The sequence below is a fragment of the Parus major genome, chromosome 2 (assembly GCF_001522545.3).
Source record: "Parus major isolate Abel chromosome 2, Parus_major1.1, whole genome shotgun sequence".
Taxonomy (NCBI): domain Eukaryota; kingdom Metazoa; phylum Chordata; class Aves; order Passeriformes; family Paridae; genus Parus; species Parus major.
This window is the reverse complement of record NC_031769.1, coordinates 71,882,923-71,894,065: the sequence shown is the minus strand read 5'-3', so window position 1 is coordinate 71,894,065 and position 11,143 is coordinate 71,882,923. Positions and strand designations below refer to the sequence as shown.

General features: G+C 36.1%; 1 long non-coding RNA gene across 1 annotated transcript; it reads right to left on the bottom strand.

Annotated features, from left to right (window-relative positions):
- Positions 1-6,367: 6,367 nt before the first annotated feature.
- On the bottom strand, positions 6,368-10,917 carry LOC107214523. The gene is made up of 3 exons (XR_001524964.2): positions 10,755-10,917; positions 10,470-10,605; positions 6,368-6,525 (listed from the first exon to the last, which is right to left on the bottom strand). It is a non-coding gene; the product is annotated as an uncharacterized LOC107214523 (long non-coding RNA).
- Between the last annotated feature and the right edge of the window lie 226 nt (positions 10,918-11,143).

The window sequence follows — 11,143 nt, the reverse complement described above, 5'->3', positions numbered from 1 at the left end:
ACCTAACTACAGCCTATTCTCAGGTAGTAGTACACAGCAATAGGATTCCCCCCAAGTCTTCTTTTCTCCAGGCTTAGCAGCATCAGCTCTCTCAGTTGCTTCTCATAGGATTTGTGCCAGTGATATTTTTACAGCCTTAATGATGCTGTGCATCCTGTCTACCTGTGAGGCCTTTCCCAGGGAAGGTAGGGTGTGATTCCAGTAGTCTATCACTCTTTCAGACTCCCTGATACTCCTGAACCTACTCAGCTCCTCCTGGAGCTCTGTGACTAACCAGAGGAGTTTCTGCACCTGGGCACAGCTCCCACAGGGGTGCTCAGGACTGCCAGCTGGCCCTGGTCTAAGAGCAGGGCTCACCCTGCAGCTGGAACTGGGATGTGCCCTGCATGCTCCCATGGGAGCTGTCTGCAAATCTGCATCTGCTATGGAGTTGTAGACTCAGAGTGGCTGTGGCTCTTCAGTTGAGCTGGCATGGCTTCAGCATCCTTTGTGTATACTCTTCCAGGGGAACTCCTATGGAAACTGCTGCCCTACAACCCTGACTGACATACCATGCCCTGTCTGCCTGCCCTGGTCCCTAAACACTCCCAAGGGGCTTCTTTTATGTGTGGTTATTGTGGAGTTTGCTGCTCACCACTGCTCCTAGCCTCACCTACCTCTTGTGAGCCACTATTGCATGATCCACTGGCTACTGATGAATCTCTCCTCTCAACTGAGGTTCCTCTGGTTCAGGAAGTCCCCTTGTGCACCATGTTATGTCACCCCACTGCAGATCATGCTGGCATGGGTGCTGCTCCCCTCATCACTTTGGTCTTTATGGTTGTTTAGCTGTGTGTACATTCTTGCACCATGCATCCAAGTGATGTAGGGAGGCCTAGATAAACCTTTTAAAGTAGATGGTAAACATAACAACATAATGAAGTTACAACTTCTGGGTATTCAGACAGCCACACTTGCTTCCTTTAATTATGTACATAAACATGTTTCTAAGATATATGCATACACACAAGTCCCTGTACAATACAAATTATAATCAACACCTTGAAACTGAGGAGAGCAATTTGTCAACTCTTGTGCATAGTGCACAAGTATAGTGTTAATCCCCTATCCTGTCAAATTTTTGCTTTATTTCTGATGTTTTCTATTTCCAGTAAATATGTATTTTAAATGTTTTTAGTGTTTTCAAACCTCCCTTATTAATTTCAGTATAGCAGTATAGAACACAACCCCAATTATATGCACATAATGAAGGTAGAGTAGAGCACTTTCATAGGGTTTATAGTAATGAAACTAGTCTTCACAAATACTTAGCTAGATGTTTTACAATGTTTTACAGTCTTGAAAATAAAGAAACATATCATTGGGCTCACGAAGTTAGAAGAAATTGAAATTTGTTACGATAAAAATCTCTGTCCATTATAAGTTCCTTTCTTTTCAAATATTCTCTCCCACATTGTCAGTAACTGTTGATGACCCAAATATTCTCTTTTGTAGCAGTAGTCTCTATTCAATTATGAATTCAGTGTCTTTTTTTTTTTTTTTTTTTTACCTCCTTTCCACATTTTGTCCTTCCTATCCACATTTTAGATATCTGGAAACCTTGAAAAGAATATGGGTCGAATCTCACTGTTCACAGTTTAAATTTTGCTGCACATAGAAATGTGTCTGTATCATTCATGAACAATGATCTGGGGCTGATGAAGAATCTGAAACTTTCATCTAGACTTTAATGAAGATAAAATGTAGTGGCTTAGTATCTCTGTGAATTCTACTTTTTGTTGTGTTTAAATAGATGAAGGTTCAAATTTATTAAGTGTCACAGACACCTTTGGCTTCTTGGAAACTGCCTTGAATCTGAGTCCTTTTATCATAATTGATAAAGTAAGCCTTGTTGATATGAGGCTCTATTCCCTATGGAAATTCTGATGTTTCAGAATATCCTTGCTGAGGATAAAATTTGAATGTTTTGCTAAGGAATCAAGACACAAGTATGAAAAAAAGTTGTAACTATTAAAAAAACCACTAAGCTATAAGAAATTATATTAAAGTATGTGAACCAAAGCTTTGCTCTAAAAATAAAGACTAGGCGTATTTTTTGCTAAAACTTGCAAACTCCTATTTGCATACTACTGCTGTGATAATCAATGAAAGTATGAAACATGTAAGTTTTTAGATTTACCCAAAACATAAGTAATTTGTAGCACCACTTTCTGAGTTACGGACTCTTCCACTGCTGCTAGTATGCACCCTGAGAGTGAAATAAACATATATTTTCCTTTTTTAAACTTTGTTCTAGTTTGGTGTCATGCTGTGCCAAAGCAACTAAATCTTAATAGTTCCTGACTGCTACAGATGTGTATTAATGTCCCAGGAGGCAGGACAAACAATTTCTCGTTTAGTAACATTTCTAAACATAATGAAAATCTACAGTATCTATGGCAGAGAAAATATTTGTGAAGCTTCAGACAGTGATCATTCAGATAAAGTATTTAGTTTCTTGCTAGGTGTCTTGTAATTATCCCCTGAAACAAATAACATCCAGAAACTGAACATTAAGAGTTTGACATCAAGTATTTTCAAGGTGTCAGGTTGAATAATGCATTGGACATAGATAGATAAACACTAAGAAAAATATTTTGAAGGAAAATGTAAGTCTGAGAAAAACTACAATGTGTCTTACTGATCCCAGAATGAGGGAGGCAGGTACAATTGCAGTAGAGATGTAAATACAATGTGTTTGGTCCAAAATAGCCTAGCTCTTGGAATTTCTGGTGTTCTGATACAACTTTCTGACATGCATTCTGTTTTGGATGACAAAAGATATTACTCTGATGGGATACACCATAGTAGCAGTGTGTGAGCAAGAAATGCAGGAGGTAAAGGAAATGAACTGTCCAGAAAGCATCACTAATGCAGTGTGCCAGGGTAAGATGCTGGTTATGCTCAAATAGTCAAATTTGATAGCCTTCTCTACCCACCTTTCTAGTAAATGTCGAGAATTTTAATAAATGGCAAGATCAGAGGCACTGGGATTTTGAACAGTAATGTTGATGATAAGGTCAATTGGCAGTCAATCAAAGTACACTGAGGTTCTAATGCACAAGTACTCAAAAGATAACACAAATTAATATTCCATATGCTTTAAGTGCAATTTCAACCTCAAATATATATAAATTTAGTCACAAGAGTTAAATAAATTTAATGAGAATCCTAGAGGTACTGAGTTTGCAGAGATATGTCCATTCTCAGTTGAATTTGCCATGGTGTATTTTTAGTACAAGGATGAATCATGTTATGATTCATAATTGCTGAAAACCAAACAAATTTAGCTTAAGAGTTTTGATTGTCCTGGGCACAGTATTGGGACTTCTTATTACATGATTGATAAACTATATGTTATGTGAAAATTAAGAAAGTACAGTCAGTTTAACTACATGTTCTACACATGCTTAGGACTATTAGGAAAATATGTTCAGTGGTTGTTTTCCAGAAGGTCTGAGAACCCATTCTGTTAGATATTTGGAAAAAAGCCCAGTTACAGGAAAAAGACAATCCCTTAAGACTTTCTTAAGGGATATGGAGTTTAGTGATGTACAAGAAATCTCATTATATGAGAAAAGTAGCAATGCAAAGTGGCCAAGGACTCTTGAAGGACTTTTCAAGTAGTAGAAGTTTGGGTCTGGTTGCTTAAAAGTGAAGTTATTTGGAGTACCTAAAGAATTAAGGATTTTGTACTGAGAATCAAACATTTTCATAGTTACCAAAGCATGATCTTCTAATAAAATCCAGCTTTTTTCTTCTAGAAGAAGAAAGAACATATGTAGGGACAAAAACCAAAAAAAAATCCCATTTTATCATATTCCAAAGATATTTTACTGAATGTTGGCATAAACAATACCATAATTTTATTTGGTTTGTGTTGCAGGATTTTGGTGGTGGAGAGGTTACAGGGTTGGCTTCTGTGACAAGCTTCTAGAAATTTCCATCCTGTCTGATGGGGCCAATGTCAGACAGCTCCAAGACAGACCTGCTGGCTAAACTAAGCCCATCAGCAATAGTGCCTCTGTTAGTGCCTCTGGAATAACATAAATAGGAAGAGGAGCAATTGCAGCCACAGGAAAAAAAAAAAGTGAAGAATCATCTCCTTCAGGAGGAAGGAACACCAGACACAACATGTGATAAAATGACCGCAAAATGTCCTGTTCCTTGGCCCTTGCACCACTGAGGAGAAGAGGCAGAGAATTTGGGACTAAGGTTATCTAAAGAAGAAGGGAAGGTGTTTTAAGAATTGGTTTTAGCTCTCATTCTCCTACCTTGGTTTGACTTGCAATAAATTAAACAGATTACCCTAACCCAAATCTGTTTTGGCCATGACAACAATCAGGAATGATCTCTCCCTGTCCTTATTGTGACCCATGAACATTTGGTTACATTTTCTCTCCCCTGTTCAGCTGAAGAGGGGGGTGATAGAGTGGCTTTGGTGGGCACCTGGCATCGGACAGGGTTAACCCACCTTTTCTAATTTCCACTGGCAAAGAGTTAATTTTCTTCCTTGTTTTCTTCCTTGTCCTGCATTTGGTATAAGTGTTGATAACACACTGACATTTTGGTTGTTGCTAAGTAGTGCTTACCCTAAGTAAAGGACTTTTCTGTTCACCATGGCCTGCCACTGCACAAGAAGGTGGGGGAAGCATAAGTGGAACAGCTGGCCTGAACTGGTCAAAGGGATATTCCATACTATAGAATGTCATACCCAGTATGTGAACTGGGGTAGCTGGAATGGAAAAGTCAGCAGTGGCCTGGGGATGGCTGAGTATCGGTCAGCAGGTGGTGAGCAATTTTGAGTGTGTATCTTTTGTTTGTTTGTTTGTTTGTTTGTTTTTTGTTTCCATTTATTTTTTTAATTACTAGTGGTAGCTGTTGCAGTTTTTTTGTTTGTTTGTTTGGTTAGGTTTTTTTTACCTTGTTTCAATTATTAAGCTCTTCTCTTGACCCACAAGTTTGTTGTTTTTTAGTGATTCTCTTCACCATCTCACCAGTGGGTGGCTGCATGTGTTTAGACCAGGATACCACCACACCATTTAAATGATAAAAATGTCATTAGCTTTCAGTACATCTCAGCTCACCACATATCTTCAGAGAATCAGCTGGTCACAAAGGTATTGATAATAATTTAGAAAACAGCTATAACCTTGAAATCTCTGAAGAGATGGTTAGTCTAAACAATATGAAAATTTAAAAAGTACGCAGTACTTTCCTTCCCAACAGTTATGAACAAGAGTGAAACAAGTCTCAATTGAAAAAAAACCTGACACATGATTTCCCTTTTGGTGATTTTTTCTCTATCATTTGGAATTGTTACTTTGCAAACTTTCCAAGCTTTATTCAATGTCAAAATAGTGGGTATAATGTTTTTCTTATCATAAACAGATAAATAGATAGAGTTTTCTCCATAAAATATACAGGCACTAACAGTGGGCCTATCAGTAAAGAGACACTTAATAAATATTTTTAAGGACTAAGCATGAAGTCAGCAGTTCTGAGAAATTCTCATGTTGCATTCTGAAGTCCTAGAAATGGTACCATTCCAACATTGTTCCCAGGATGCGGAGAATTACTGCAAAGAATTCCACATATGGTAGTTGGGGAACAAAAGTATTAGAGTGTCTCACAGTAAGGTTCCTCCTTCCTTGGGATAATGTTTTGGGGTTACATTTGTTGTTTAAATCCTTTGAAGAAAAAGTCATTAAATGTAATTTATTATCACTGTTAAAAATACTTTTTTTCCCTCCCTTCAAATGGGTAGTCTGAAGGAAAAAAACACAAAATTGCTACAATATGTAACAAAATAGAATTCCTGTCATCTTATTTTTGTTTCTTTTTTTTTTCTCAGTGCTTTTATAATATATGCAGTCAACGAAGGGAGAAAAAAATCCAGAAATGACTGACACCAAACATAACTCAATGTTCAATCAGTGACATACCATGCATATTGTGTTAACATAGATTGTAATTACTTTCTCACCAAATGGTATGCCAGATCTTTTCACTGAATAAATGTGTGCAAGTGATGTGCCATCATTCTATCACTGCCAGTTTAATAGGCATCTCTTTGAAGACAAGAAGAAAAGTGAAGGTATTCAACTCATTTCTTTGAACTTGCACATTCAGTATTGAGCAGCTATGTTTACTAGGGAACACAGAGGCTTTTATTAAAAAGTTGTATAGAATTAACATCTAAAATGATGATGAACACGAAGGAAAAACAAGAGCTCTGAACCCTAAGGACGTCAGACAGTAGTGGGACATGAAATTCCATTCACCAGGGACACAGAAGAAAGAACAAAACAGATGGGATGAGCTTACTAGGTCTGTCCTTTCTCATCCTTTCTTTCAAAAAAATAAAAGCATAATTAACATTTTGTCTCAAACCAGTGTTGCAGATCCTTTTGGTCTGGAATCTCTCCTTAGAGGACAGTGCTATTTTCCTCGTAGGTTTTCCCTTGTGAAACAATCATCTGAAACCTGTGAAGATAAAATAATACTCTAATGCTCTTTTGTGTGATCCTAGAGCTGGCATAGCACTGATGTGTACCAGTGCACATAAAACATATTGTGTCCACAGCATGTAGATTGAACTGCATGAGAGATCTGACACTGCAACATGACAGGGCCGAAGGAGAGGGAGAAGGAACAGCAGATACAGGAAAAATGCTGAGTTATATCAGGTTAAGCCATGTTTGACATGCTATAGGCTAGCACAGAACAAAATCAAGTGAGCTTGGAGACAAAGCAGCAGCAAGCTGTAAAAATTACACTTTGACAGTTTCTGAACATCTAAAAAACCACTCTCAGTTCTGGTGCCTCTCACTAGGATTATGGGATCAATGTCAGTTTTCTGAAAATTTCTGGGCTGAGAGGAAGAATCTGGCAGGAAGGGAGTCTCCCAGATTCACACTGACAGTGGGTTTCACTTTTTGTGAAACAAGGCTTAGGCATTTTGGTTTGTCCCTTTCAATAGAAGGAAAAACAATGGAAATAAGGAGTCTAGACTTCATTGGCACTAAAGCAATTTTTTGCCTTTATATATTAGCCAAGTATTTTGGTAACTTGGCTTGTAGAAGACATCTTTTAAATCCATTCTCTGTCTGAATCCTACAAAGTCCTAAATTAGAATATTTTCAAGTATTTTGGAACAGAAAAGGCTCTCCTTTTAATCTTTCAAAACTGATGGAATGTTTATCACTCTAAGTCAGGATATACAATTCAGATGTCCAGTTAGGCCTATTTTGAAACCTAGATTTTTTTCTAAAAATAATCTTAATTCTTCACATCTAGATTGTAATCCCTATCTCCAACTAGTTCTGAAAGAGGAGATTCAGTATCAAGTCTTGAACTGGAGGAGAGATAACTATGTGTGATAATTGACTTTCAAAAAGTACACCTCTGATGGATTTTTAATGTTTTTTTAATGTTTTTTTGAGCCTCTCTTTTTTGAATGTTCAAGGAAAATATTTTTGAAAAATATCTGCTGTTTTCCTTTCTAGAGCATGGTGCTAATGGCAAGATCACGGGTTTGATCCTTGTATAGACCATTCACTTAAGATTTGAACTTGACAACCCTTCTGTGTTCCTTCCAACTCAAAATGTTCTGTGATTTTTGTGATTTGTTTTCAAAGACAAGACCAAGATTCATTATGGGAAATTAAAATGTGATTAGGATTGTTTTATGAAGTATGAAATCAGGAGGGACTAGTTTTACTTCCTACAAGAGATCACAAGATATTTCTAAGTAGTATTTTGCAATCTAATTGTTTAATGATGTCTTTCTTTCTCATAAAAAAGTAAAAATTTTCAAGTAGGAAGCCATACATTTTCCAGTTAAATGTTTCAAAGGTAGCTTTAGCATACTCAAGGTTCTGAAGTTTCATAGTTTCAACAATGCAATTACTTGTCCTGGTTTAGGGCAAATTTTGGGAGGAAACTTCTGAAGTGGTCTTTTCTAGAAAGCAAATTCAAGCAGACCCTCCCCCAACTGGTTCAGGAAATAAATCTCCATTGAGAAAAGTGGAAAAAACCTGTTTATTTAACAAGCAAAATACGGAAAAATTAATAATATTAAACAATGGAACCTCTCACTGTTCTACAGAGATGGCAAATTCAGAGAGAGTCCTTGTCCTGGGGTGTAGCTCGGCTCGCTCAGTCCCTTGTCAGTCCCTCCTGTGCTGGAAAATGCCGTGTCCCAGGCCTGGTGGGCCACAGGTGTGAGCTCCTGGTGTTTGTCTGGGTTTTCAGTCCAGAGCAGGTTTAAACATTTCAAAGAAAAAGAAAAGCCACAATCTGGGGAACTGCTCCACCTCAGCTAGCTACAAAAACTAACTAAAAGCAAAGGAGAGCTCCATGGATGCTTTCTGTCAATGATGCAAACAACACACAGAGAAAAAAGGAATTCTAGGGGAGTGAAAATGAAGCTTTGGCCCAAAATTATTCCTTCAGTATAAGGACTACTATATATATATATGTATCTGTATATGTATATAAACTAATTTTTATTTTTTATTTAATTTGTTTTTTAAGAGATAGTTAGATATTTGTTGCTTTAGAAAAAATCAATGAATGAAAATACAAACATAAATTAAGAAAAAAAAATCATATGCAATTATAAATCAATACCTAGTATGTCTATATTTCAGCATAAAAAGATGCTTTAATCCCAGAAAAACCCCAACTCAAACTCCCAATCTCACTAATATGCATCTGTAAGACAAAGAATGAAACCAAATTTGAAATAAAATGGAAGATCAAAAGCAGGCAAAAGTTTTTAGGTATTATTAACATTGACTTTGAACAGAGGATTTTTTTTTCAGTTTCTCCAATCAAAATAGCTCTCCACTGTTTGGGAAACTGATACAGTACTTTTTATTTTCTCTGTTATTTTTAGCATAAATCATTTTAAGCTGATTAAGTTTATTTCTCATTGGTCTGTAATTGATTTTTTTCTAAATTTTTCATTTTTTAAATTAACTGTATCGATCTGTTTTTATTGTGTAAAGAAAAATCTGACAGTGAAACCGAAGTGGTATAATTAAATCTATGAGAGCCATACGTGAATAAAGAAAAATTAAATAACTTTTTACTCCACAATTTTGTTTGTTATTTATATAAGTGAAATTAAAGGATCAAATTAGTAACTAGATCAATCTAGGTCTTCAAGTGTATGTTCATTTATCTGAGAAGAGCTTGGTACCCACTCAATAAAACTAAAAAAACAACATGAAAATTTCACAGAGAAATATGAAAACTACAATGGACACAAAAGGCTAGTAGAACAAACTTGCAATTCAGCTTGGAAGTTTGTCTACAACTCTTAAAACATATGCCTTCAATGATTCAGTGTAAACATTCATAAATTAAACTGAGACTAAACTTTTCCTTTTACTTCTCTAATTTATCTTGATGTTCAGACTTCCAGTCTCTATTGACTTTTTTAAAGTTTTTGTTTGTTTGGGTTGCTTTTTGTTTTTTGTTTTGTTTTGTTTTTTTTATTATGTTGGCTGGGTTGAGGTTTTTTGTATATGTAAGTTTTTAAGTTTTCTAATCTTGTGGTAATTGATAAAATAATATTTATATGTCAATGAATTTTATGTGTAAAAACTTAAGAATTAGGAAACCTCAGTAATTTTCTCTTTGTACTTTCTATCAATAAAACAGGTTCTTTAATATTGTGGGGATCTTGGTGATTTTGTCTTTTATGGTATTAATTACATAAACATTCCTGAATTTTATATTCCTCCATAGATCTTTTAATTTTATTTCTATCTTTTTTGCCTCTACTTAAATTTGTCATCTATACTGGACTTTAACATTACCATAAAGTCTATTTAAGTTCTTAATAGTACATCCATTATTAGAGTAGCAGATAAACTAAGGCTTTCATCTCTTGAAATCTTTTAACACTTGAAGCATTTCCAACATCAGTTTTTCATAAAAAGGCAATCTCAATTCAAAACCAGGACTATAGATACTGGGATTTTCTCTGAAAATCGTTTTGTCACGGCTGATGATAAAAATATTTACTACTTTCAGTAGTCCTAATAAAAGAAAAGAGTCTAGATTCAGGTTTCCTTCAGACAGGAACAAAGCCAGCATTCCTGCTTTGTTTGGATTTCTTTATTTTTTTTTTAACATAGATTTAATATTGAGAGATTCTTGACTGGAAGTTCTAAACAATATTGTCCTCCAATAAAATTATTCTAATAATGACAGTAATGCCATAAATAGCCTTGTAATCTTTGTTGTGTATCAACCAGTTTATGTGGTAATTGCTCTGCTCATAAGAGGTGGAGATTATTCTTCCCGTTTGCTGATGAAGAGTTCTTGAACAGACAAAATCAAACTGCTTCCTTGGTTGCACAGGAGAAATCAAGAAAAACTCAGAAATTGAACTTGTACCTGGATTTGGAACCCACCTGAGATCCAGATGACAACATTTTCCTGGTATCCTGAGACCTAATTTAGGCAGCTGAATGCAGCTTGTTCCTACACGAAGAGTGCTGGGTTAATTTGTGGAGAGGTAGCTTGCTGCATTGACAAAAAATACAGTTCCTGCAACCAAAGAGAGGGATGATCATCTTCATAGAATCTGTGCTAAATAAAAACAATGGGTGTTGATCAAAGTTCAATAATGATTATTGAAACAAATATTCACTAATGACAAAAAATCCATAAAAATTCAAAGGGTGTGTAATCAGGACCTGATGTATGAGAAGACAAATCACAGCAATGCCCACTGCTGACACTCATGACTGGATGCCAGTGAAGCTCTTGATTTTGTTTTTGAGATACAGGTGGTGCTCTCAAAGACAAAATAAAGCAACTAAGCACATATTACCCTGACTTACTGTCATGGGGTCACTTTACCTTTAAGGTGGTTTTGGGAGCTAAGGAAGTTGAAGCTGCTGGGGACTGATGGGAGTCTTTTCTCCTGACCAATTATTGGTCATTTCTAAGAATTGACAGCAGTTTTGACCATTGAAAAGTGAGATCAACTTGTGAACCCTACCTTAAGATGTAAAGCCGGAGCTCTCTTGTTCTTTTTGTTTCCTGTCTGTGAAAGGTGACAGAGCTCCAGCTGGCCTCCCGT